The following is a 22,843-nucleotide window of genomic DNA, read 5'->3' as shown; positions in this document are numbered from 1 at the left end:
TCAGGAGACTTGATTTCTAGTCCCAGTTCTATCATTTAACTAGCTCTATGACTTTGGGTAATTTGTTGAACTCTTTGAGTCAGTTTCTTCATTTATAAATGTAAAGAGTTGGGTTTGATGCTCTGTAAATCCCCTTCCAGTGCTCATGTCTAGTATCAATATCGTGTGTGTGCCTCTCTCTATTGTATATAAATACTCACATACAAAAACTCATATTTAAAAACTTAACTGCATGTAAGTTCCATACATCAATATCCTAAGTTAATCAACAGAATTCATAAGGAGATATCCAAGAATGGGATTAATTTTCCCCTAAAGAAGGCAGTTGAATTTAGCCAATAGATAAATAACTGGGAGTTACTGTAGGTTCTTGATCAGGACTGACATGACAAAAGCAGTATTTTCAAAATACTGTTAGGCAGTAGTGTATAGAATGGATAAGAATGGAAGAAATTTGAACTACAGACTAGGCAGACATTATGCCAAGGTTCAGGATTAGGTCAGGAGAGTCTGGAGTATAGTGATACTCTAGAGAGGAAGTGGAAGCAAAAGACATGAAGGTACTGAGATGTATATTTGTTCAAAAAAATCTAAAAAGATTATAAAAAGAAAAATTTTGAAAGAGGAAATACAAATGTCTGATAAACATATGAAAAAGTATTTCAACTCACTAACACCCAAAGACATTATTTATAAAAATAATAATCCTCAATGCTGATAAATGTGCAGTGAAACTGTCATTCATATAATAGTGATGAGGGGGCATGTGTTGACACGAAATTCTGCAAAGTAATATGGCATTACATTATCAAGGACTTTTCTTTAAAAATGTGTCTTTTGGCCCAGTCATTTAATTTTTAGGAATCTATCTATGGGAACCAGAAACTCAGACAAAGATTTGTATACAAAGACTTGTTCATCACAATGTCATTTATAAAAGTGAAAGAAGAGATCTTAAATATTTAATCAAAGAAATTATTAAGCAAATTATGGAACATACATATATTATTATATAATAATTATTAACTACATAGTTATTAAAGATATTTTGAGTAATTATTTTACTAGGAAATGTTCATGAAACATTGTAACTGAAAATACCTGATCCAAAAGAAACTTGTATACCTAACATGATCCCAAAATGATACCAAATTAGAAAAATGAATGTAACCAAAAATGTATCTGGTTACAATCAAAGGAAATACATTAGAATATGAATAGTACTAGTACCTCTGTATGATGGAATTAAGTGATAGTTTATTTCTTCTTTTTCTTAAACTTTCTAAATATTCTAAAAATACTCTAATGATTAGAAAAGTAAAATTTTTAAGCAAACAGCAAATAATCTAAATAAAAATAATTCCAACTCTGATACTAATTCAACTTAAGAGCACATGTCTACTATTTATCACTTCATAAAGGGATTAAAATGTTTTGCTTTTCCAATTTATTAAGCTTTTGAAGTATTTGAGATATCAATTTTTAGAATCTTAATCATATTAAATATGATATATATTTTCTGAATCATATCATATAGTTTCTATTGCCCAGTGTTTCCCAGAATTTCTTTCTCTTTTTTAGATTCTTGTACATTTGCCTTAGATTATCAGCCTGCACTTTGACATTGCAGAACCTCATTTTTTTTTAGTCCATCAATCAGCTCTGACATTAATATGCTCAGACCACATTTACATGTATATGAGGTTATCACAAGGGAAGAAATCTAGAGCACTCTTTATGTTTTCAATTGTTTTTAACTCCTAAATTTCTCATATTGTAAAAATTTCATAATCTAATAGCATTTTCATTAATTGAAACAGATGAAAATGAAGTAAAGAACACAGCCAGTGTCTCTATAGGGTCACTTTTATTGGGTGGCATGAGCTACTACTGATAACATTTATCAGGCACCCATCTCAAGAGGAGAATCTCGGCTGCTCTGTGTAAGAATGAATAAACATAACAACTAACTTGGCTCTGTACCCAGAATTTAGTCAAAAAAGAAACCCAGTTGGATGCCAGAAAGAATGAACCACATAAAGTTTTATCAGCCCAAAATACACAAGTAACTTAGTCTGCCCTTTTTCTAACAAAACTGTATAAGTAAAAATGTAATCTTAAAAAATCTGGATTCCTTACACTGGCCAATGGCATAGTGCTGGCGTAAATAAAAATTTCCAGACCGCACCCTTTTTCCTTTCTGCCAGGAGAATGACCACTCTCTCTCCAGCTCAGGCCTCCACTGACTACAAGTTAACCCAGAACCAGTTGTACACAAGCTCATCTCTTTTACTGAACTGTAAGTCTAACGAAGGCAGAGGCCTTGTCCTATTTATCCTTGTCACCTCAGGTTCTGGCAAAGTACATAATTGTTGAAAGAACTAATGAAAGATCAGCAACTTAGTTTAGATGATTTTAGTAACTATACAAATAACCTAAGGGAAGAGTTACTTGGATACAAATGCTCACACCCTATGTATAGGTTATTATACGTTAACCTATGATTGGTTAATTATATAACCAATTTTACTAGTATTTAGGTAAGTTCCTTTACAATGATGTTATCACCAAATCATGAACATCTTTGGGAGTAACATCTTTCAAGAACATATTTTTCCACAAGGCTAAGAGTTAAAGAGTTAAAGCTTAAGAGCTCTTGCAATAATTAATGTGACACTCACAACAACTTACTACATCTCTCTGAATCTCAATTTCCTCATCTGAAACATGGGAATAGTAATAATACTTAACTCATAATCCTTGTTGTGGGGATCCGATGAGATCTTGCATATCAAACAGCACCGTGCCTGGCTAAGCCCTTGGGCTATTATTACTACAATTAGTGCCTCCCAGGTCAGCTATGTATACTTGAACATCCATCTTGAGAACTGGGACAGAAGGTACAGAGGTGTACTAGTGGTGCTGCCCCTGGATATAGAATCAGAGAGCTGCATAAGTGCATAAGCCAGTGCTTTTCGGGCTTCAGTAACATAAGAATTACTTGGGAAGCTTGTTAAAAATGTAGATCTTTGAGTTCCACCTCAAGAGACACTCATTCAGTTTAGTTGCTCTGGGGTGAGACTCTGAAATATGTCTTTTTAACGTGTTCCTCAGGAGATTCTGGTGTAGGTGGTCCCAGACCAAGCCCTAAGTAACCCTGACATCATAACTCCATCCCATCCTAGATTGTGTATCATCTCCAGCCCATAGCATCATTCCTCAGGACTCACTCTGCCTGCTTCATACTGTGTGGCTTTACTACCCCACCCCCTCAGCGCACCCACTAAAAGCAGAAGAGAAGAATAGGAAAGATAGGGTCAATTGGGAAAACTTGAGTAGCTGCAGTAAATTATCTATTATTTGGACTAATGATCTTCTGCATTAGTCCAAAAGTGAGTGGACTTGAGAGGTAAGCTTGAATTTAAGAATGATAATTTTCCCCAGATAACTATAGAATGACTGACTATAGTGAAGTTTATCTCCTTTTTTTTTAATGGGATTGCTATCTATAGAACTTAGATGAATAAGCACAATTGAAGTGCAAAGTGTTAAATGCATGCTCTGATTTAGTCAGTCCTTTTGCACATTGAAGTAATTAGGATGTATTTAAAAAGCATTCTGCTTTCAATACTTTGTTCTCCATTTCCTACAAATCAAATTAGTGAGGGGTAGATTTGATTTTGACATCATTTTGAAAATATTTTCTTTTTCTTTTTTTAATTTTCTTAGAATTACATTTTTACAAAGTTCAAAACACAACCAACTGTGACTAAATTCATAAAAACAAAACAGAAAGTCCAAAGTGCAAGAAAATGAAAAACAGCACAGAGTAATATGCAGTAGAACAACGTAAATCATATCTCACAAATATAGTTGTAATAACACCCCTTATCCATGTCTGATCAATTAACAACAAATACTTATTCAGATAGCAAATAGCTCATTCTTTTACTTTTGATTGAGAGCCCCAAACTTAATTATTCATCTCAGTCCAGATAAATATGAAAAGGCATCCAAATCTTAGAAAAATCTTAACCATCTCCTGTTTTCATTGTACTATATGTAATGGAATGAATGAGTGTGAAGAAAGAATATGAAGGTTGTTTTCCTTGTTTGTTAACAAAGCATTCAAACAAGATTATTTATTTTTTAAATAGTTAGATTTGGCAGAACCAGGACACGTTTATGGAGCTATGTTTCACAGACAAAGACAAACCTGATGTTAAATCCCAACTCTGCAAACTGTATTATCTTTGACAAATTATTTCACCCTCCTCAGCCTCAGTTTTCACATCGGTAAAATGAGGGTGATAATATCTACATTGCAGAATTATTTTCTTATCATACAATATTGTATTGGAAGTGCCTGTAATTTAATATGCACTCAATAAATGGCAGTTATTATTATTAATTCAGGAAGAAAGTTTGGAGGGATAAGAACCCAAAATCCTCAGAAGAAAAAAATACTAAACAAAAATATTCTGTGTTCTTAACTTCCCCAGAGACTATTTAAAAGAGTCACCAATTTTATCCTACAATTTTATCAGGAATCCTACAGGATGGATTGTTTTGCCTTTATAATCTTCTTGCCACCCAGATTGCTGTTCTTAATGTACATCAGTGACCTCAAAATACATGTTGATAAATACCCTTTATACAATTGAAGTGCATATTTGAATGACTATAATTTTTAATACGAATTATTATCAGTCTTTTGCTGAAGATAAACAGTACTTTGGACTGAGCACAGATTTGATAAGTCTAATTCCCCTTATTTTTTCTATACTACTCTTATAGTTTTAGAAGTATACATGTTTATGCACAGAAGTGAAAGAGAGATAGAGAGAATGGACAAGAATAGTAGACTCATTTGTGCTTCTTAGGATACAAAGATGGTGTCCTGTTCTGCCTTGTCTTCAGTGACTAGCTCTGTGTTTCATATATAGGAAGTGTTCATTAAATGTTTGTCAAATTAAGTAAATGAGAAACAAAATGCTAAGAAAATATCTGTAGAGCATAAAGGAGCCTGCTCAGAAGTAGTATATGCAGGTAGTAGGCAAAGAGCTTAAAGCTTATTTATGGACATCAACACTCCTTTAGTTAGATAGCTCCATGTGGAATGTCAGCCATTTTTATTGAGAGACACTAATTCTTAGCTGAAGGAAGCAGCTAAACTAAGAGAAACAACTGATCTTCCATCAGAGAGCCATGACATGATCTTCATTTCAGGGCTGGAAGGAGCCATGGAGATTTTCTAATCCAAGGCCCTCATTTCTCAGCTAAGAGAGTGTAATGACTTACCTAAACACTTGTTGGCAAAGTTTACTGATACGCAAATTTTGATTTCCTGATTCTGGTCCAATTCATTTTATATTGTACTACGCTGCCTTTGTGTCCACAGACTGTCTCCCTGAGGGTTCCCAAATACCCACTGTGGCTTCTCTTTCTCTGACCAAGGCCATGCAATGAAGCATCCAGCAATGCCTCTGATTACAATCATCTCACCTATTATGGCATTTCCCATAGACCCTATAAAGCCAAAATAAAGAGGTTCTTCCTTGTCTTTTAATTCAATCTTTATCAAGAAATAATAATAAATTATTATTATTATTATTTATAATAATAACTTATTATTAACCATTAACATCTCATCCAAATTACTTTAGCTCCTTTTTAAGTGATTGTTAGCTGATGCTGAGGGGAATGGAGAAGAAAGAACTATCATAATTTGAGGAGAAAGTTAAGTTCCATCCTTTGGGTGTTACCCAGGGGAAGACAAGGCCAGGTGGGCTGTGACCACGGGCATTCAGAACACCTAGGAAGTCACTCAAGTATTTGAATCTTAGAGAAAGAGAAGGGAGATGAGAAGCGGTGATGGAATAGAAGAAAGAAGAAGGAAAAAGGGGGATGGTATTACAGGTAGACTTAATAGTTTGGTCTTTTGGTTTATTGTTTACCGTATTTGTAACTCCTGTGCTCAATGGAAAAGCCTTGTGTTCAGGGCATTTGTGTCCTATTACAATTTATTTATATTGCCACTGTCAAGTAATGACTAGAATTCCTTGAATCGAGTATTAATGACATCCATAAAAGGAGAAACAAAGCATTCGGTAGGTAAATATCTCCCCCATCCACCTAAAGAATGGAGGGAGTGTTGATGGGCTGTTGATGGTGAGTTAAACTGGCATACCAGGAATTTTTATAAATGGTTTTCCCATGCTCCACTGAATCTGTGGCTGAGACTTTAGTTGTATACCAGCTGTGCGTGCAAAATCTCATAATTATTCTTACTGTATTAAGCATTTTATAGCAATTTTAGCTCTAAAATGCTACGCGATAGTTTTTATGCAAGTGTACCAGACATGTAAGCTGTTCCAATGAAAACATTTCCTTTCATTTAGACACGTGGTTTTAGGTTTCCAAACTTAGCTCTTTGCATTGATGGAAGAATCTTTAGGACAGACATCAGGTTTTTTGGAGGGAGAAGGGGGGAGGCAGTTGGATGTTCTTGCACGTACTTTATTTCTTCAAGCAGCCTTATCAGGAAAGGGGCATTTCATTAATTGTACAGTACTGATATTAGTAAATACTGCTGCTGAGCACAGCTCCCCACAGCCTGTCTTGTTGAGAAAGGCACTGGAGAGGAAGCGAGGGTTATCTCTGCATCCCTCTGGAGTATAATGACAAACAGGCAGAAGAACTTGGACTTAACCTCTCTGTAGAAGGCTGACACCTTTAATACTGCTGCACATGCTGCTGCACCCTGCAGTGGCAAGTCTTGGGCCCGAGCCCAAAGCTGGTATGGAGTTTGAACCCTTGGCATTCTGGCTCAGGGCCAAGTGCTATCAATGGAACCCCACTGACACCTTTAGTTATTCTTCCTAGATTAGGATAGTAATTTACTTGTCTCTTTGATTTCAAGTGTCTGGTTTTGTTTCCAGATGCCTCCCAGCTCATCTGTATTCCAGGGGTTTCAAAAGACTTTAACCTCATTGGTTCTTTTCTTTGTCAGTTCCATTTGGTGAACGCAGGAGGGATACAGAGACCAGAAAGCAGTAAGGGAGGAGGTTGTGTGTGTGAGGTAGTGGGCATGGGGGGAGGGCCTGGTGAGACTGCAGGAATAAATAAAAGGCATATTCACTTTCAGAATATCAGCTGTTATACCAGAGCAAGTCAGGATGGAGTATAAGAAGTAATGCGTAGGACAATGTAGTAAAAAATGTCATTAGATAGACTCATGTGTAAAAGCCCTCAACCAGCACTAATCTCAAACTCCCCCAAATGATTGCAATATATGAAAGAGATGGAGAGACCATAGAAATTTTATCCCAGTGCCAATAAGGTAACAGCACTTGGATTTTAACATGCTATGGTAGGAAAAGGCATTTATGCAGGGGTGTCATTTCATGTTTACAAGGCCCTGTCTAGAACTGTTTATTGATTTTACTGCAATTCTTTTCCCAGGACCCTGTAGATAGATAATTGCTAGAAATGTCCATCATTAGAAGAGCAACGAGTGCAACCATCGCACTAGGAAAAAGATACACATAGGACCCTGCTAGCAGGCATCAAATGGTGGGGGGAAGAGTCACACAATAGCACGTGCAGCTATAACTCCAGGCAAACACACACGCAACATCCTGTGTAGCCAGTGCACTGAGAAAATGCACACAGCCCCCCGTGCAGCCATCACACATCAGGAAAATACACACATGACACCCCTATGCAACCATCACACCAGGCAAAAACACAGACATAAAATGCTAAGTCAATAGGAATGAACAGCTCATAAAAGCCTACTGGAATAGATCACATCACAGCCAGGTACATCTGTTCTCAGCACTAACCATTATCGTTAGCTTAAAATGCTTAAAATCACTGCGCATCCTCAAGTCTAGGGACAGATTATTCCAAGCAGATTCTGCTAAATAGATTTGGCAATGCAATGAAAGGGACTTCTACTACATTAAAGTGGTGCATTTTGCATCTCAAAGGCCATCAACTATATATGGAGAAACTGTGTGATTGAAGAGCAATGCTATAGGATGGGATAGCAATTTTGCTGGCCCTTCTAAATCTGAGGGTGATTTTGACCACAACTTGAGTTAAGTGTACAAATGAATGGGAAGCTATCAGACTGGGAGGTGACTAATAAAAGCAGAATTGGAAGCAGCTTTCATCTGTGCTGCAAAGTAAGCCACTCCATCCTGTTTTAAACTGGAACTCTCAGGTGGGATGTCATCCAGAGGTCTTAGTGAGGTCAAACTTCAAGCCATCAACTTGAGATAAATAAGCAGAAACTACAACCCTTGCTTCATAGGGTTGTCTGCCCAACTGGGGGGAATAAAGGAACCACCCACCTCTTCTTTTGCCAGTGCCTTCTCTTTATCCTTTCGTCTTGGTCTGTGATGTTATCCTAACTGTGTGACACAGGGGTTACAGCACTGCAAGGGCAACTCGGCGTGTCCTTCAGAAGAGTGGCCCAAAAAAATAGTTAGAAAGAGTTTCAAGCTTGCAGTTCCATGTTTCAATTTTAGTGGCTTATGTGTTTCTACTGAGTGAGACATGTTTCAAGCTAGCTTGTTAAGAATGATTTACACCATAATTCCAGGAAAAAACAAATGTGAGTGACTGAGATTTGAAAGGGAAGAGTAGGGGGGAAGTGCCAGACTAAATGAATCCTAAGTAAATAGGGTGAGGTTGGGTCTTTTCTTTTTTTTTTTTTTTGGTGTTTTTGTTTGTTTGCTTTTTAAAAAAAAAAAACAGAAGAGAAAATGTATGAATTTTTAGTAATTACTTCTCTCACCTGGGTGAAATAAAGCAAAAGAAAACAGAATTGCTCCATTTGCTCCATGTAAAAGCAAATTTTCAGGAGAGGACATGTGTTTCTCTTAAATTTGCAAGATAGCATCTTACTGGGAATAAGTGGTACTGGAAATAAGAACTAAGAATTCTACTTTTTTTCCCAAATGTGGCAGAAAAGGTTTTGTTAGGGTGAGATAAGCATTTTCCATAAAACAATGGGGTAGTGATGAGGTAATTACATGGTGACTGGGACACACTGCATGGCATACTGGAGAAATTGCATGATACCTACGTGATAGCTATAGTAACTCTCATTATTGCTGCCTTATTATCTCCTGATAACTATATAATTAGTTTGTGTCACCAAAGCACCCTAAACGTATGCCCGTTTCAGCTACTCTGGTAGGGAAAAAAAATAAACTTTTTTGCAAGGGGGAAAAAAAGCTAATGAAGAAAGTTGCCAAGAACAGATATTTTGTAATCTGTGCTAAATCTCTGCTGGAAAACACGAACAGTAACGAAGCTGAGAAGACAGTAAAAGAAATTCGGGGCAAGGTGCCAGACGCCCAGACGGAAGGAGAATGTGGACCAAAAGATTGCGACAATCGGGTAATTATGGTTTATGAATTTCAGCTTTAATCTGTAGTTCAGTGAGTCCTGATTAAATATCTGTTAAACACAATTAAAGTTTGTTTTTGTATTTCACCGTCTTGATCAGAATAATTAGAGACTGCGTGTTTCATGTCAAAAGTAGCAAGAGGAATTTTAGTGAATGAACATCGTTTTTAAAAGCCATTTGTAGCACCAGCTGTTGGCATTATTTTATATTTTAGTGTTATCAGCATAAAGATGGTCCTCTGGATGCTGAATAGTTTCTAGCAGGACAAAGATGTTATGCTGTCATGATGGGCCTGTGCTGATGAAGCTGAAATGTTTAAGGGCTAATGTTCACTGAGATAGTGGACAGGGGAGATGCAGGTCAGGGAAGCAGGTCTTTTTGGTGAGTGAAGAAGGAAGGCATTTGAGTTAAGTTTATCCACGTGAGAATCTGAGGGAGGAAATTTCTCATGGTATAGTCATGTGTGTTAACACCTGCACCTGCTGCTTAGCTTATTCAGACAGGTTGTATACAGTGCCTGAGGGAAGGGCACAAGAAAGGTGTGACGGGAAGTGCCGGAATCTGGCCTGGTTGGTTCTTGGCTAAAAATCGGTGTCTTTTATTTTTATTTTTAGAGTTAATGGAAGATAGTGCTGAAAGAACTTATTAATAATTCTTTGGCTAGAGATAGCAGTATGACTTCCTCAGAAAGGACAAGTTAGAATATAAGTAGGATTAACTGAGACTGGGTAAAGGGATAAAATAAGACTCTACAAACCAAAACTAAGACTATGATTTCCATACTCATGTGCCAAAAGTGAGGCTGGAGAGTTGTCAGTTACTATCTCTTTAAAAATTATAAGAGGGTATGTGTAAAAATGTCTATGTAGCTGTAAAGAAATGATATGATACTATCTTGCTTGCTATTTGAAATTTGAGTATCTGGAATATTTTGATCCCAGTGATAGAATAATGGCCCCCTCCCCCAAAGATGTCCATGTCCTAATCCTCAGGACCTGTGAATACATTGCCTTACATAGCAAAAGGGACTTTGCAGATGTGAGTAAATTAGGATCTTAAGATGGGAAGATTACTCTGGATTGTCTGGGTAGGCCTAAAGTAATCTCAAGGGTTTTTGTAAAGCAAAGAAGGAGGCAGGAAGGTCCGAGTCAGAGAAGGAGATATGACAAAGGAAGCAGAATCACAGAGAGAGAGAGAGATTTGAAGATGCTAGACGGCTGGTTTTGAAGATGGAGGAAGGGACTGTGAGCCAAGGAGTGCAGGCTGCCTCTAGAAGCTGGAAAAGACAAGGAGAGGGATTCTCTCCTAGAATCTCCAGAAAGATGCAGCCCACTGACACCTTGATTAAGGATTTCTGACCTCCAGAACTCTAACAGATTTCTATTGTTTAAGTTATTAAGTTTGTGGTACTTAGTTCCAGCAGCAATAGGAAACCAATACAGTCCCCATGAACTTGCTCCATGGATTTAATATCCATTCAAAAGTTGTCCAGTTAAAAGTGCACCTGGGTATGAGAAAAATAAGCCTTTATAAATTTAATTTTCTAAGGCCCATTCTCCAGGCTCTCTGTCATTTGGAGGTACCTGCTATGGTAAGAATTAAGAAAGCCTATGTATTATGAGTTAAAATCACAGGCAAATTCAACCCCATCCCACAGTGCCACTTACCAGCAATGCATTCCACATGAATGGAAGTGTTTACAGGAAGGGAGGATTGGAGAGTGAGAATAATTTTTCTAACAACAATAGCAGTTAACATCTGAACCACAGGTTGAACCATTTCACTTTGCCAATGTTCAATCATTTTGACTTTCAGAAATGGCAATTTCATATGGTTCAACATACCCAGTTTTTTTGTTTGTTTTGTTTTGGTACTATGTTATTTTTTTTTTTTTACCCAGTGTTATTTCATTTGAACCTTCTAGGACTTGCATTAAAAATTTTCCCCCAAATTTTGTAATTAATAAATGTGAGAGTTATGTAGAATTTAGGCTAATAAAATGCTTATATATAACATATTCAGGTAAAAATGAGATTGAATCCCAACTGGCCAATGATATTTTAGCAGAGTTGAGGTTGCAGGCATGTATCTCATTCCAAAAAGTAACAGTCTAAAACTCATAAGAAAGCTTTAGAGTAAAGTGAGATTTACCCTAATAGACAAAGACATTGATTAGGGGAGAAAAAAAGAAGAAAAAACCTCAAATAGACAGTGGTTGAAACTTGCTATCTAGCATCTCTGTATTCAAAAGAACCTATACCATCACAGAGGAAGCTGGGATAGCACAGTGCTTTAGAATGATACTGCTTGAAAGGATTCCTTGCCTCCTCCAATTTAGGGCTTCCACTGAAATTCTGGTGAAAGCTATGGACCCTCTCCCCAAAAGAGGACATAATACCTTTTTAGAGGATTCACAGAACCCCTAAAGCCTAATGGTGGACCTCAGATTAATTATCCCTGGTTTACAATTTTGTTCTAAGAAAAACACTGTGGGACTAATTCATCCCACATAATTTGAGATCAGAATTATGAAATCCCTATTTGTCACATGATTTTGAAACAGTCATCAATGTACATTGAGGTCCAGTCTTTTAATTAGTAAAATTAGTAATTTTGATGCTAATGGATAGGAAAGTGTATTTTTGTTTTTCAAGTATTTGAGGTGCATTTAAAGAACCATTGGGCTGAAAAGCACTGGTATTGCCCTTGTTTACTGTTAATTCTGTTATTGTTCAATTATTCTTTTATTCACTCATTCAGCAAATATTTATTGAGCCCCCTACTGTTCTAGGCACTGGGAATATAATAGTGAGCAGGACTCACAAGGTCTTCTTCCTCATGAAACATTCTAGTTAGGGGAGATAGTTAATAAATATGTAGACATACTAGCACACACTGATAAGTGAAATGAAGAAAATAAGAGTATAACCTAATAGAGATAGAGTGTACAAAGATGGCCTCTGGCTGAGACTTGAATGATCTTAGAAACAAGCCCTGTGAAGGTCTAGAGGAAATTGGAACAGCAACAGCAAAGACTCTGAGACTAAAATGAGTTAGGCATGTGAATTATGAAATAAGGTCAGGGAATAAGGAGAAGTATATTGGAGATATGATCAGAAGAGGAGTCAGAAACCAGATTATGCAGGCTTCAGGGTGAGAAGTTTGAATTTTATTCTAGTTGTGGTGAGCAACTATTGGAGATTTATGTAGTAGGATCTGATTTCACATTTGAGAAAATCGTTGTAGTTGCTGTAGAGAGATAATGAAGTGTAGAGGATCAAGAAGAGAAGTAATCCCAACTAATAGTTAAGAAAATGTCCGGAACTGAAGATAATAAGATTACACTCATGACAGTGTAATATATTGCTTCATGGAGATTTTGAGATGCCTTATGTTGAGCAGCCAAGAGAGCAGAAACTGATTTATGATGTGTAGCAGCATCTCCTGTCTTTGGTCTATTAAAGGATTATTTTGGCCTAAAAATGTTCTTCCTTAGAGGAAGAGGAAAAGGAAATGTGAACACAGTCCAACCATGTTTGCAAATGAAGCAGAGTTATTTGGGGGGAGAGGATTGTTAAAGATATTGAGAAAGTCACCAGTAACCGGGCACCTCAGTAGGTAAGGGGGTGACTGAGAGTTTGGGCTCATTTTACTAAGGTTTATCACAAGTCCGCATCTTCTCCTAAAGCCTGCCTAAGATCACATGTCATCTAAACTCTTCTTCTGCCCCTTTTAAATATGAGTTTCAATGTCCTGATTCTTCACCACAATCTACCCTTCAAGGTAGTCTACAGAAAAGCATACTGCAGTGGTTGGGGGCAAATGTAACTTGAATGAACATCAGAAAAGAAAAAAATTATATTATGTTTATAGGTGTTTCCCAATAGAACTAAAAGATGGAGTCCAGGGATAGATATTAGTATAATGTATTGGGACTTTAGTGAGTCACCAACATTTCTTGAAGTAAGTTTAGTTCTATTATACTTTGTCAACCAATTGAAATCTTTAAGAAATGGTAAATCATAATAAATACACCCAGGAATAATGGCCTGTGTAAAAATTGGTAATTTATTGTTAGCTTCTGGACAACTTATTTTCACTAATAAACTAGAAAATTATGTGAATCATTTCTCAGTGATATTCATAAATAGTGTTAATTGGTAAAATATGTAATTATATATGAAAGTATATGTAGAAAATCATTCAGAAGGCAAGGGGCAGGAGCCTCTTCCACCAGGACATTCCTATGAAACCAGAGGTTACAGCTTCAGGGTAAGTGTGAAGACATGAGAAAACTGCACTAGAATTAAGGGTAACTAACTGAAAGTGATATTGAATTTCATAATCAGAGTTTCTAGAATAGCCTTGCAAATTATATTTCCAGGGAAACATGAGCATAGTAGTGTAGTATTATGGAATAATCTTATTGCATGTACCAAAACCAACTAGGTACTAAATATGAAAGACATATTGCACATACTAAATGTACTGAGTTTATTTAAATGAAGGCTTAACAAATGGCTGTTATTGTTTTGTTGTTTTAATTAAAGTTGAAAATCTTATAATAGAATTTCCTGCCCTTCTGCCACCCCAGGTCTTTCTGCTGTTTTAAAACCTTCCCTCCCTTCAGTTCCCAAACTGCCCTTTCTCTGGGGAACAGAATATAATTGATCCTATCTAAATTTCAAGAATGACTATTCCCACTCGAGAGCATATCAAAGCTGCAAAGAGAATACAGAACTTTTAACAACCAGAGCTATTCATACCAGCTCATCTGCTACCTCCTAATAAAACTGGTTGTTAATCTTTCCTGATTTGTCTACATCTTTCAGGTAATAAAAGTGTCTAAACCATAATACATTCTTCCAGAGAAGATAATCAGGTAACTTAATACCTCTCTGCTCAGCGACACAATATCCCTTTGTATCCAGTCCTGAATTGGATTGACATTTTTAGCTGACACTTTACATCAAAGGTCACTTTGCTCAGTTCACTATCTGATCTCTTTTATTGTCTTCTAGCATATTCCTAAGTCTCAAAAAAGATTTCATCCCTGGCAGTATACTGAGAGCTTCCAATTTCATTATCTCATTGGTATATTTTGTTAATTATTAAGATCTCTCTAATTGTAAGTCTCTTTTCCCAGGAATGTGTCTGAGTCCCATCATTAGAAATACTAATAATCAGAATATTTTGAACACCAAAAGTATAGTTAAGTTGGACATAACCCTGAACTGCCAAAGGAACAGAGAATTCTCAAGTAGAAACAGCTCTCCTAACTGTAATGATTTCATAAGGGCCCATTCATTACTTAGTAAATTTTCTTAAAATGGAATGAGTCAATGTGAGTAAAAGATTTAGTTTCCTTCATTTATTTATGTTGAGCCATTCAACTCATACAGATTGGAAAACAATTTTCAAGGCAAGACCAACTAGTGTTTTGTGACTTAACATAGATGTGACATTCTGAAAGGTATCTTTTATTTTCCCTCCAGTTTTGGCTATCTCTACCCCTTTAAAAAAAGAAAAGCATCAAAATATTATGATCTAATAAAATAACAGAACTACCAAAACCTATTTACTGAGAAATAAACTACAGTAAAATGTTTGGTACTCTCGAGGTTGTTGATGAAAAATATTGGACGGAAATTTAAAAATTAAAGGTACATTAGGAAATAATATCAAAGAAATATGAAAAACATGGTGACTTTCTAGATTCTAAAAGCCCTGAAAATAAAGTACTGCTACTAGAACTAAGGGAGATAGAATCAAAAGAGAGATCACAAGAGAATATCCAGCTTTAAAAAGGAAGTCTGAGAGCTGAGGAAGAGATATATTTTGAATAAAACTTTCAAATAATAGAGCATTTACCAAGGTATGAATAGTCTATAGAGTGCAAGTTAGCCTTTCTCCCAAGGAGATTTGATAGTAAACGTAGACGAGATTGGGAGTGTAGGGAGGATTTAAAGGAAAAGGTCAATATAGGTTAAATGAGGAAATAGAGCTGTTGGGAGATATTTTGAAAATCATGAGTTCATACTATGTAACTGTTCATCTTTATCCTACTTTATAGAAACAATGTGTGAGCAAATCCAGAAATGGAGGGCAGCCCACAGGAAGGAAACAAAGAATTAACTTTTCACTGGCACATTTATTCTGTTTTTTTTTGTTTTAAACTGTGTTTATATTGGATAGTGGGATGTTGTTACCTTTCATTGCTAGAGAGGATAAAAAAGGAAAAGAAAAAAGAGTGGAAGGCAACAATACCTGTGTTATCTCCCAATGCATTTTTGAATGACTGATCCAACTTTCAGTTTCAAGCTGTTTAAATCTATCTCACTGATGGGCCCAAATCTAGTGCTCACATGTTTGGGACAATTAAAGTCAGCAGGATCTGTGGCTCCCTAACCCAGGCTTTATTGTATAAGGAGTAAACAGCCACTTGTAATTTAGTGAGTAAGTGCAGGTCTTTCATGATGCACATACCAGCTCCACTGTAAACCGATCAATTTCTGTGCTTCGCAGTGGCATTCATAAGGCCCCCACGGAGCATTATCCCATGCCTGAGGGTCATTACTCTTCCACAGAAGCACTGACAGTTGTGATGAATGGCGGGACCTGGGAAGAGGAGTGTTTGGATGTTTAAACAGATTACATTTTCCTTTTAGAGCAGTAGACATTAGATCACATCTCAGACTGTCTACCCATGTGGACAGTGAGGATGAAATCAGTGCAACTCATATGTGACTAGTGAGATTCAGGTGTACCAATAATTGTTTCTACTGAGGGGAATGTACTTGACTTTGCATCCTGTCACAATATTGTACGTGCTACCATGCAATAGGTGATAGTCATATACAGCTTCTGAGATGCTGGGCCATCAACATGCGTGAGAGCCCGTCTATCACTATTATCTACAATAAGACTCATTACCTGCCAGCCAATAAACATCCCATTTACACCATCTGCAATGAATTAAAAAGTGATGAAAAGAATCAGGATCTGTTTGAGTTGCAACATGATTGTCAAGTTTATTTTCATCTCTGGAAGCCCTTCAGTTCTTTGATAAACTTTAGGAAAAAAAATATATGATGAAGAAGCTCAGGAGTAGTCTGGCAGTGACAATTGTCAGGTTTTTAATCAGGAATTTACAAATACAATAGGCCTCTTAAAATCTAAGAAAAGTCCAGGCCTTTGTCTATTACCCTTTTCAGCTCTTCCCTCTCTCTCTGGTTTTCAGGTGTGCGGGAACTGGGAATCCATGTTTGATACTCCTAAACTGATACTGACTACAGTGAGAAATATTTCATAAAAATGTGTATTTCAAAATAAACTCTGAGGCAACGCTAGCACTGTATCCAGAAAGGAAGTAATGATTAGTCTAATTTACACATGTAGTGATTTCTTTGGCTAGTGCGAGTTCCATGTTCTATGGTAAGGTTCTCTGTAACTGTTCCTGCTTGAAGAAGTTATTGGGGTATTAAAAAGATACAGAGGTCTACTGGCACTTGAGGACTATTTAATTTGTATATAAGCAAACTAGCTGTCTGTCCAGATTACACATGGGGGCTGTCCAGTGGTAGAAACTGCAGAGCAGAAGAGTAAATAGGGATATCAGACAAACACATGAGAAACAGCAGAAGGATTTGACATTTATTCATGCACATCACCTTACATTAGCAGAGTCTCTTGTTTTTGCATCTTCCTTTTTCTTCATCAGATATTCCAACAACAAGGAAATAACTTTCAATCTTCCCTTAAAGATGGGGGTTCTCAGTGTTGCCCAAGGTACTGCTCTGAGCAAAGAGACCAATTCTGAAATGAGGGTACTGAAGATAAGTCCTTCTGAAAATAGCCCTGGCCATGCAACAGGATTTTACTCCCAGAAATCCATCTCTTCCTCCCACAAATTGCCCTTGTGGTAGTAATATAGGAAGGAGATTATATATTACCTCATCTCCTTACAGAAAAAAGGACAAGTGCTATGGGAAAGCTTTGTGTATTTTAATCATTCTAGGCATTCCCTGCCTTCAATATTTCACTAAAGAGGTCCTCAGTTGCCTTTAGAAAGACACTCTAGTGAGAGAGAAAGAAACAGAGTGATGAAAATGATGACCTCATCTGGAAAGGCTTTCTAACCAAAAGGGATAAACTAGCTGTGACCCCCGTCCTCAAATCTGTGAAGCAGACAAAGATAGAAAGGTAGCATGAAGTATGACTAACTCTTCAAAATTTTGCTTGGTAACTGTTCCACCTGACACTATAATTTAGCAGGAGACATCATTTTTTTTTAATCACAAGCTCATCTTTATGTTTTTAGGGGAAAAAACATAAATCTCTATGTAGAAGATTTTGAGGGCTACTGACCTTAACTGTGCTGGAAATAAGGAAAAGAAATGTCACACTGTGGGAATAAGGAAGCTATTTTGCAAAACCTAGCATGGGAGTGAATGAGTTTCATTCTCGCTTCCCCTTCTCATCTACCCAATTCTGAACTCATACACTGTATTAATTCCATTAGGACAAAGTTAGTTGCTGATGGGGTCACATACAAGTATAGACTTTGCTTCTCTAGAAATAAAATCTGATTATATTTGAGGCATTCAGTCCTGAACAGCACATTTTTAAACTACAAGTAGTTTGTACCAGATAAGAATGTACCAGATAAGTTATACTGTGAATTTATGGTGTTCATTTTAACTAATACATTTTACCAATCTAATACTAAGGTTGAGTTAGGAAAGTTATAATTAATCTCTAATAGCATCAGAAAAGGGAAGCCCAGTATGCTTTTAATAAGTGTATACATAATCAAATGCAAAATCCTGATTTCTTTCACTGATTTGCCAAGGATCAAAGAAATACATTAGGAAGGATGGTAAGAAGAGGCTGTTTGGGAAAATGGAAGTTAAATTATACTTCAATTTATTATATTTTTCCTAAAAAATAACTTAATGTACATACCAGAAATTGATAAAAATTGAGCTACTATGCTCATGAAGTGTTAATACTTTATGTGCCACATCCTAGATCTATGTAGAAAACAAAATGGTGGAGTTCTTAAGGTCTTTTTTACTGTCACTGATATCTAGTTGCTTTGGCAGTCTTATGGTAAAGTCTTGGACTGGATTGCTTCTCAAGTCTAAATGCCCAATTAAACATGAGGCATTACTCTCGGTTACTTTCTTGGCAAGACACCATATAACTGTCCCATGAAATAAACCTAGATTTAGAGAGAAGAGGGTACATTTTTGAAGCTACGTTGAAGACACTTCTTGGAATGACCCAACATCAGTAGTCCAGCTTGGGCTTATTTTTTGTGCTTATATAAAATAGTGTTGTTGAAATAAATAATTCTGAGGTCAGAAATGTAACACAGAGTAATAGGCACAATCTTCACATGCATCAAATGTGTAAACTTCCACCTTGGTCATGAATGAGCAAATAGAGACCATATTGGAATACCTGACCTTTGTATCGAGCTTCATCCTACTCTACTGAACACAAGAAGATTGTGTGTGTGTGTGTGTGTGTGTGTGTGTGTGTGTGTGTGTGTGTTTAAAACAACAACAAACATGGATCAAATTGCCGGGTATAACAGCCAGTGGCCACATCTGCAGCAAAGACTTTTCTGTGGGAGCTCCAAAAGCTCATAACCATGGAGTGAACCATAATTATATTGTTTAGAAACCCATGTCAGAAAAAAAGCTCTTTTGACTTTATTTCCCCTATTTATGTTGGGCTACTTGGAAACAGGCCATAGGAACATTTACTGAATCTCTGTAACTTTTCTGTTATTTCAGTGGTTGTAAAGTAGAATGGAGTAGTGAGTGACTTAGGAAAGTAAAAAAAACCAGGAGGATTCAAGTAAAAAGTTCGAAAAGGTGCCACTGTCCTTGACTCCATCATCTTTTTAGATTAGATTTCATAACTCTTGAGGTCTTTTCCCTTGTTGTCTGTTGCCAGAGAACTTTAGCTAGAGATAAAATAATAAGGAAATAGAGTTAAGTTGTAATAGTAAATAGATACATAGATATCTGGAATCTCCATGTTTTTAGCTGCAGTTATTTCCATTTATTTATGGAATTCAAAGTGGTCTAAAACAATAAAAAGTTCTGTGAGGTTTATTTCTTTAAAGACCGTATTGAGAAGTTTACAGAAACATCTGGGACACAATCAGGGTATGTCTAGTCATAGCCTCACATCTACTTACATCCTTTCTGGTCTCACTAGTAATGTACCTTATAGGCTAGGTGAAGATTTTACATTGAGTACCATATAATGAGTGGCAACTTTGCTTAGAATAATTTGTAAGAGTAGAATCTGAAATATTATCTACAGTTTCCATAGAAGAGCACTTTTTTTCTGAATATCCCACTTTTGATCTAACACTCTTTTCTTTATTTAGTTGCATATATACCCCTTTCTTCATTTCCATCTGTCAAATGTTGTCTGTCCTTAAGGCCCATCTCAAAGTCCACTACTTTTATGCACCCTTCGTGCCTACTTCTCTTCATCTTTCTCTGTAGCAAAGGTCATTGATTCATCCTAGAGACTCCTCTCCCCACAATTTTTGGTGGTGCTTGTATGAAACTTAATTTGTGTCATCATCTGGTATTAGTCTAATTCTTCTGCTAGATGTTAATTCTTTAAGTGAAAGAAGTTTACTTGGTATAATGTCTTGGACATAGTAAATTCTCAATAAATATTACAACTCAAATTGAATCTCTTTCACTGTAAACAGGAAATTTTTTTGAGTTTTCCATACTACTTAAAGGACAGACTTATAAATAAAAGCATCTTTATATTCAAAATTAGAAAGAGAATGAAAGTAATTTTTTTTTTTTTTTTTTTTTTTTTTGCGGTACGCGGGCCTCTCACTGTTGTGGCCTCTCCCGTTGCGGAGCACAGGCTCCGGACGCGCAGGCTCAGCAGCCATGGCTCACGGGCCCAGCCGCTCCGTGGCATGTGGGATCCTCCTGGACCAGGGCATGAACCCGTGTCCCCTGCATCGGCAGGCAGACTCTCAACCACTGCGCCACCAGGGAAGCCCGAAAGTAATTTTTAATCCTTGTGAGTCTATAAGCTCCCTTTGTTTCATGTGTTCAGGCATTTTTTATTCCAGATCCCCTTTAGAAAAATCTATCTTAAGCTCTGTATATTCAAAAGACAACTCATAAATTATGATTTTTAAAATGGAGAACAAACAGGAAGAAAATAAAGAGATCTAGAATGGGACCAGGGGACTTCCCTGGTGGCACAGTGGTTAGGAGTCTGCCTGCCAATGCAGGGGAAGTGGGTTCGAGCCCTGGGCCAGGAGGATCCCACATGCTGCAGATCAACTAAGCCCGTGAGCCTGCGCTCTAGAGCCCGCGAGCCACAACTGCTGAGCCCGCGTGCTGCAACTACTGAAGCCTGAGCACCTAGAGCCCCTGCCCCACAACAAGAGAAGCCACTGCAACAAGAAGCCTGCGCACCGCAACAGAGTAGCCCCCGCTCGCCTCAACTAGCGAAAGCCAGTGCACAACAACGAAAAACGCAACACAGCCAAAAAAAAAAAAAAGAATGAGACCAGAAAATAAGAAATTATAATTTCTTCCTAAAGGGTGAATGTAAGCCCTTAAGGACGAGTAAAAAAAAAAAAGAAAAATTACAAAGCTAAAACAACACACTTGTTGTCTTCAAGTCTTCCTCCATAAGCGAAAAGGAAACAGAGCTGAAGAATGGCAGTCTTGTCCAGCATCATGTTTACACAAAGCTATAGACAAATCCACTTGCAGTTTGGACTTCAGTTTATTCACAGTGAATGTGAGTCAGTTTGATAAATGTATGTGCTTTATGCAAGTCATCAAACAAACTGTGGAATAAGTGATGTAAATACAACCAGCTACTGAACTAAAATGTACTCAGGAAATATTTTAATTGCATAAGAAAAATAGGATCAGATGTGATAAGTGAGAAAAATAATTAAAGAAGATATAGTTATATAGAAGTAGAAAGGATATTTTATAGAAAGAAAATTGAGGATGCACAGTGAGGAAAGCAAAATAGAAGAAGGATATTTGGAGTCAATTGCCCAAGCAAGAAAAATGTCAAGTACAAAGTACACTTCTTAACTGATAGGTTAACCAAAAGTCTAATATCAGCATCAGTTTTTTTAAAAAGTCAACTTGTAACCCGTTATGAAATCAATCCTGCCACAGCTTTCCAAGAAAGAATATTCTTAGTGTAAAGAGGTAGAGAAATTAAAAAAGAGAAAGGCTCAAAGGAAGACAGTAGTAAGTTGTTTATGTCCTAAATTGGGCATCATTAGCACTTTTATAGTTTAGTGGAAATTGCTGTGTGAAAGCCAAATTTCTATTTACAAAAAGAAAATGATGCTGTAATAGAGAATGGATTGTACTGCATAGACTTAAGACATGAGGAGCCATTGTGGTACCGGTAATGGTACCATGGTGAAAAAATCAGCAGTGAGGGGCTTCCCTGGTGGCGCAGTGGTTGAGAGTCCGCCTGCCGATGCAGGGGACATGGGTTCGTGTCCCAGTCCGGGAGGATCCCACGTGCCGCGGAGCCTGCGCGTCCGGAGCCTGTGCTCCGCAGCGGGAGAGGCCACAACAGTGAGAGGCCCGCATACTGGAAAAAAAAAAAAAAAAATCAGCAGTGAGGATATACATTGAACACTTAACAGAATTTTGCCATTAATTTAAATATATTTTAGAAAAGGAAGTAGAAATATAAGACTGATAGACGAATTGTTGTATATAATTGTCCCACTCTACTATATCATGTACTACAAAATTAACACTTAAAGAAAATATTCAACACACTCATACACAAGGTGGACTGCTTAAGAAAATGTTTTATTTTTAAGTTATAAAGACTGGTGAACAAGACTATCTAAAATGAACACATAAAATGCTCTTTGGTTGGATAGACATTTAGTAAAATGTCACAAAAGGATTTTGTTTCCTTGAATAAGAGGAACATCTGCCATTATATAGAATAGCTATAGAATTGTCATCCTTCATATTTTCTCAGTAGCCAAAGGTCAGAAATAAATATAGTAATACCTTGGTATATTAAGAGGCTTTCATATGTTTGTTTATTTCTTTGGGTACTTTTTTCTTTAACCACTGTGAAGAAGTTATTTTCTTATCCATGACTAGTTTTCTTCAAGGTAGGTTTTCAGGTCCTAATAAATATAACGAAATGAGATTCCTACATCCATTTCTTTTGCTCTTTTTGCTTTATATTAATGTTTAAGAAATAATCCAGCCGTGTTTTTAAAATGATTTTCTTTTGGTATATGTATAGGTGAACTCGATTCTGAGAATAACTGAGAGCCTGGGGCTCTGCAGCTCCTTAGATATCAGTTGCATGAGAGAAGGGAGATGATCTAAGAGATCAGTACTGCAGGTC

General features: G+C 36.9%; 1 protein-coding gene across 13 annotated transcripts in view; it reads left to right on the top strand.

Annotated features, from left to right (window-relative positions):
* ZBTB20 (zinc finger and BTB domain containing 20) overlaps nucleotides 1-22,843 on the top strand; it is an 830,948-nt gene that overhangs the window by 577,159 nt on the left and 230,946 nt on the right. Inside the window, exon 2 of one of the 13 annotated variants that reach the window (XM_081234524.1) lies at nucleotides 9,321-9,414. The exons of the other annotated variants lie outside the window; for them this stretch is intronic. The gene's annotated coding sequence lies outside the window, so the exon portion shown is untranslated. The remainder of the gene's footprint in view (nucleotides 1-9,320; nucleotides 9,415-22,843) is intronic. 13 annotated transcript variants of the gene reach the window in all.

Source organism: Mesoplodon bidens (assembly GCF_964165515.1).
Source record: "Mesoplodon bidens genome assembly, chromosome: 5".
NCBI lineage: Eukaryota > Metazoa > Chordata > Mammalia > Artiodactyla > Ziphiidae > Mesoplodon > Mesoplodon bidens.
The sequence above is the reverse complement of the archived record's forward strand: the minus strand, read 5'-3'. Positions and strand labels throughout refer to the sequence as shown.